Below are 6,000 nucleotides of genomic sequence, written 5' to 3'. Positions count from 1 at the left end.
ATATCGCCTCTCCGTCCTCCACAGTTCTCTGTAAAACATGTCTGACTGTTTATATTGTTTAGTTGTCTAGCTTCAGTTGTAACGTCATCAGCATCAACAGTTGTTTTTCTTTTCTTAGGCCGATTAAAATCTGGAAATAAAAATAACCAAAAGAGAAAATGATACAAGGAAGGAGGATGGTGGTCTTAATATCACACAAACGCTAGAGTTTCACAATATGTCTGTTAAATAAATAAATGAAATTATAAGTAAATATTGTTTGTGGTATTGGATTTGTTGGTAGCAGCGGGTGGGATCCTCGTTGTCAGAGAGGAAGAATGGGAATGAACATGAACTTGTGAATTAAAAACGAACAGAAGGGGAAGGGGCTGGGCTTCGTGGCTAGATTAGTGGGGTGTAGTAGAAGGGCTGCTGGAGAAGGAGGGGAGTGAGATTAAAACAAACAGCGAGGGCGACAAATATCGAAGTATTCTGCAGAACTACTCGGAATTGCAATTGAATGGGAGAGGTGAAGCAGAGGGTGGCGGCGGCGGTGGCGGCGGCAGGGCAGGTGAACGAGGCAGGTAAGGTGTGTGAGGGAGGCGGATGACGGACGGGCCGGGGACTGCAAGGTGCGGCGGCGGCTGGCGGGAGAGTGGCGAGGCTGCCGGCGACGAAGACTGCAGTTGTTGGCTCAGTGCTGATCAAACCGTGGTGGAGGGAAGTAGTGTTGCTCCGTCCCGTCGGCATCACTTCAGGTCCTCGCCGCCCGGCAACACAACCCTCGCAACTATCACGGGACACGAGACGCTCACTAGGGACGAAGAAGAGGAGGTAGCGATGAGTTGTGCGTGTCTGAGTGAGGCCTGGCATGGGTAGGGAAGTGCCTGGTCATAGAAAGTAACAATAATAGTGCCACAGAAATATTCCCGTCTGAGTGAGCCGCTGAGACCTCTGCGTGACCGTTCTCAAGTAAGGCTAATGATGTCTCTTTTATGTAGTTGTTGTTGTTATTCTTTTTTCTTATTCCTATTTTTATTCTTATCCTTTTTCTTTTTCTTATTTTTATTCTTAATCTTATTCTTGTTTTTGTTTTTGTCCTTCTTATTCTTATTCTTGTCCTTTTTCTAATTATTCTTGTACTTATTCTTAATCAAATTCGTATTCTTATATTTATTTTTATTCTTGTCCTTTTTGTTATTATTCTTGTTCTTATTCTTAATCAAATTCGTATTCTCATATTTATTTTTATTCTTATCCTCCTTATTCTTATTCTTATTGTTCATTCAGCTTTATTTTCCTCTTTAGTGCTGTTCAAGTCCTTCCTAAGTCTTGAAGAGGATGAATTACTTAGGCGGCGAAGTGGGCGAACTCTAATGGGGGCGCAGTCTCACGAGGACCTTACATCAACATCAAGGCACCCTTTATCTGTTAGGGGTGTTGGCACTCGGTAATTTTTGGTGTGGGTGAATACCTGAGGCAACGAGGCGGGGCAGCTTGTTAATGATGACATAGATTTGTTGTTACTCTTATTATCAACACTACCTTGGATGAATCGTGTCTGAGATGGATGAGTAAGGGGGCTATTACACTGGTCAAATTTTCCGTGGATCTTCAGTCAAACCACGATTTCCGCTGGTGTGGTTCTCATATTTCCGTGGTTTTCTGACGTGTCCACGATCTTCCAAAGCTACGGTAGATTTCACTGAAGGACGACGGTATTACTCACCATCATCATCAGCAGCAATAACGAAAAACAAATGAGAACCACGCTAGCGGAAATCGTGGTTTGACTGAATATCCACGGAAAATTTGCCCAGTGTAATAGCCCCTTAAGGCAGCGGGGTGAGAAGCTGTATGCAAAACTTTTTATATTGGCGCTAACTCGTGTTTACTTTTTTGTTGTTATAAGCACTAATCTTTTTGTTTTGTTTTCAGTGGTTTTGGCGAATGTAGTTATTGGTATTTTTTGTGATGATAGCCTTGTGTTTATTTTTATGATTTGGTACACTTTTTTTTCCTTCAGAGATGTTGACGGTTATAGGCCTAGTCCTTGATATTTCTTGTGATGGCACAGTCTTAGGTTTTTAATGCTTTTCAACACTTATTTTTGCCTTCAGGGATGTTGTGGGTAACTCCTGACGGACACTGATTATTCTTGGCAGCGAGGCGGGTCGTTGTCTGCTCACCCCAAGGACGTGAACTTCTTATCATTAACACAACTTCTGTCCTTTGGGGAGGCTGACACATTTATGGGCCTTGATTATTCCTGGTGGGGATGCATCAGTAAGGCGTCGAGGTGAGCCGCTCTGAAAGCTCTCATTTATTCATTGGGTGTGGAGGTGAGGGAGCCGGAGACGAGCCGGGGCGAGGCGACAGCAAATTCGTGTCAAAAGGATGTGAGTGAAAATTAAACAAACGTATCTCAGCTCAGAAGTCTATTATTTTGTTTTATTCTATTTATCCTTTGGTTGAGGTAGCGTTGGTGTAGCAGGGTGTGGGGGGGGATTATATGCATCCATTGAGCTTGTATGAAAAATTACAAAATTCGAGCTAACCTAAATTAACATACCTCTGCGCATTACTGTAACTTCACTAACTGAGGTGACGTGGGTTGGCACTCTGTAAGGTTTTTGTTTATCTCCCTCTCGGTTCTCCAATCCGCCTAATGTGTTTGTGTTGATGGACACCATTTGGCACTTGGAAAGATTCTTGTTCATCTCCCTATCTGCTCTCCCATCTGCCTAATGAGTGTTGGTGGACAGCATGTGACACCTGGAAGCAGTCAGTCGTGACACTAATCTAAAGGAAAATCCCGAGACCACGACTTCCCTGTCCTGACTGCTGGCTCCCTGGCTCTGTCTCCCCATCAGGCTCCCGTGTATATGAGGCCGTAACTGTTATGGTCATATTGCTCAGTAAACATCGCGTAGAGAGCAGCCGGAAGGGAGGGATGGAGAGAGGGGACGTGGTGGGTGGCAAAGGGCTGTGGTGGTAGCTGGGGAGATGTGCAAGTGACGGTGGTGATGGTGGTGTGACACAGGAGAGGAGGGAGGGATGGAGGGAGGGAATGTGGTGGGTGGTAAAGGGGCTGTGGTGGTAGCTGGGGAGATGTGCAAGTGATGGTGGTGGTGGTGATGGTGCGACACTTTGGGAGGGAAGAGAAGCAGTGTGGATAAGGGGATGCCAGGAGAGGAAGGCTGTGTTGATGGGGATGATGTGTGGTGCGCGGTAAAGGGTTGTGGCGGTAGCTGGGAAGATGTGCAAGTGACGGTGAGGGTGTCAAGGATGGTGTGACAGTGTGGGCGGGAAGAGGGGAGTGTGGATTAGGGGACGGCAGGAGAGGGGGCATGTGTGGGTGGTAAAGGAGGAACTACGGTAAAAGAAACAGAGGGAACAAAGAGGTGCGAGGTTAAGGGGACGCCAGGAGTGGGAGGGTGTGAGAGTGGAGAGGAAGAGGAATTTTTATTGTGTGAGGGAAAGTTGAGATTGGGAGACAGTGTAGGAATAGCGGTCTGCATGCGAGGGTTGGGAGGCAGGAGTATTGTGGCGACCTTGTGTTAGTAGTGCGTTGCTACTTCGACATTTAAAGGGTCGTATTTTAAGACATTTCGCCGCCCAAGAACACCTATTTTACAAGGTTTTCGCAGGAGTTGTGGGCATTTCCAGGAGTAGTTTTATGACCCTGGTGGTAGTGTGACCCTTCTGCTGTACCGTGAACCTGAAGATACACTGATCAGAACCATCGTTGCCGGATTATCGTACTCAGAGCATAGTATTTACCGGTTTCTGACGCCTAACTATTGCCAAGAAACATCAGGATTTAACTCTTTTAACGATAACTATAAATGAGTCTCGTTATTGGGGACCAGGAGACAATTTTGGGGCAGGAAGTCGGGAAGAATTAGCAGCTGGGTACGACAATCTGGCAAATGTGATTAGAACCCGACTGACCCCCTCTTTGACCTTTAGAAATAGCCGATGTGAGACGCGAAAGTGTCTTATTATACCGACCTTAGAGTTGTATTCCTAAAACTAGATACTAAAAACTAAGATGGAGGGCAATCACATATAATTATTCTTCGATGTAGTTTAGTTACTTGATTGGGGAAATATTATGAGTGAGGGAAATTTTGCTCTAAACACAATAATATGAAAAACAAACAAACTTCACAACAGATTATCATAAATTCCCTGCGTTTTCAAATCACCAAATAAGCAGAAAATTGGCTCGAAATTGTGGAAACAGTGAAGTCGCGAGTTAAGGAAAATTGTTTGTTTGTATGTATAATTTTTTCTGGCATTTTTTTTTCTCACTTTTCATACACTTTTCTCTCCATCCGATATGATCTCTCTTTTGGCCACTTTTCTCTACTTTCTTATTTCTGCTCATTTGCTTTATATATTTTTTCCCTTGAGCTGCTTCCTATGCTATAAAAAAATCGCCCCTTACCGCCCCCTCATACGATCAGATAAAACCGAGACAAGTTTTTGCCGCCAGGGCCCAGGAACCTCAATCAATTATTTCAAGACACCCCCACGGTGGCAGACAGGTGGCTCAACATGGCAAAAAGTGCGCCAAAGGATGATGATGCAATATGTGTCCTGTGAGCCGCTTCCCTGATGGTGATTGCCGGGGCTTCGGTGCGTTCTAGCGGCAGACCTTCCCTCCCTCCCTCCCTCCCTCGCTGCCTGGTTAGGTTAGCGAAGGTTGAAATGCGAAAGGAGATGGAAGAGGGAAGGAGTTTTAATGAATGAATGAGAGAGAGAGAGAGTAAATACGCATACGAGTTTTGATTGCAAGGGCTAATAGGAGCATGTTTTTCCAATCCATGAAAACGACGGTAGCTAACAGAAATATATATATATGACCCTGTATTAGAGAGAGAACAAGAGAGCGAGAGAGAGAGAGAGAGAGAGAGAGAGAGAGAGAGAGAGAGAGAGAGAGAGAGAGAGAGAGAGAGAGAGAGAGAGAGAGAGAGAGAGAGAGAGAGAGAGAGAGAGAGAGAGAGATCCATAAACCAATACCCTTACATCTTAATCATGCAGAGGGACAGGGAGAGAGGAAGAGAGAGGAGCAGAGAGGGAGGGAGGGAGGGCAGTATCTATCCTCATTCCCTTCCCTTTTAGCTGGTTAGGGCAGGCAGAGGTTAATACAATGTTATGGATCTCGGTAGGAGGGTGTAATGGGTTTTGGGGTGGGTAGTGTAGTGTGTGGTGTGTAGGTTCGTTCGCGTTAGGGCCGATAGTGTTGTGGGTGTATCTGCAGTGTTATTGTCTGTCTGGTGGAAACGTGTGTGCGTGTTTGGGTGTGATAACTGGCGTGGGGTGGGAAAAGGGGGAGCGGGGGATTGGCAAGCGCTGTTCTGTGCATGACTATTGATGAGGGTTGGATTTTCATGCCATATTCCTTTTTTCATGATGAATTGTCAGGGCTGAGAGAGAGAGAGAGAGAGAGAGAGAGAGAGAGAGAGAGAGAGAGAGAGAGAGAGAGAGAGAGAGAGAGAGAGAGAGAGAGAGAGAGAGAGAGAGAGAGAGAGAGAGAGAGAGAGAGAGAGAATGACGTGAAAAAGTCGCTCTGTTTAATTTCAAAGTGGATAAGTTTATTAGTTTTCGATTTCCTTGCAAAGAAAAAAGAAGAAAATTAGATAAGAATTGATGTGCGTCTACCTCGAGCTCTGGAATAATTACGGGTATGGAAAACTCTGCCAGGGCGGAGGAAACTTATCACGAAAAACAGATAGAAAAAAAAGGGCTCTAGGAAGAAGGGGAGTAATTTTGTTTTCGTTTTTATGGCTGGTTTAGACTTTAGAGAATCTTGATTTTGTTTTTACATCAGAGGAGTCAGTTCAAGGACATAAAAAAAGGTAACAAATGTAAAAAAAAAAAAAGCCCGCTACTCAAAAAAAATAAAAGCCCTCTCTGGCCGATACGTAGGTTGTCATGGTAATGGTGGTGGTGGTGTTGGTGTTGTTGGCGGTGGTGGTGTTGGGTTACTGAGAATGAAAACAAACAAACAGA

General features: G+C 44.9%; 1 protein-coding gene across 4 annotated transcripts in view; it reads left to right on the top strand.

Annotated features, from left to right (window-relative positions):
• The window catches only part of LOC127004411 (dipeptidase 1-like), a 154,261-nt gene that overhangs the window by 72,203 nt on the left and 76,058 nt on the right, over positions 1-6,000 (top strand). Inside the window, exon 1 of one of the 4 annotated variants that reach the window (XM_050872074.1) lies at positions 496-951. The exons of the other annotated variants lie outside the window; for them this stretch is intronic. The gene's annotated coding sequence lies outside the window, so the exon portion shown is untranslated. Of the gene's footprint in view, positions 1-495; positions 952-6,000 lie in introns of those variants that run through there. 4 annotated transcript variants of the gene reach the window in all.

The sequence above is a fragment of the Eriocheir sinensis genome, chromosome 28 (genome assembly GCF_024679095.1).
Source record: "Eriocheir sinensis breed Jianghai 21 chromosome 28, ASM2467909v1, whole genome shotgun sequence".
NCBI lineage: Eukaryota > Metazoa > Arthropoda > Malacostraca > Decapoda > Varunidae > Eriocheir > Eriocheir sinensis.
The sequence above is the reverse complement of the archived record's forward strand: the minus strand, read 5'-3'. Positions and strand labels throughout refer to the sequence as shown.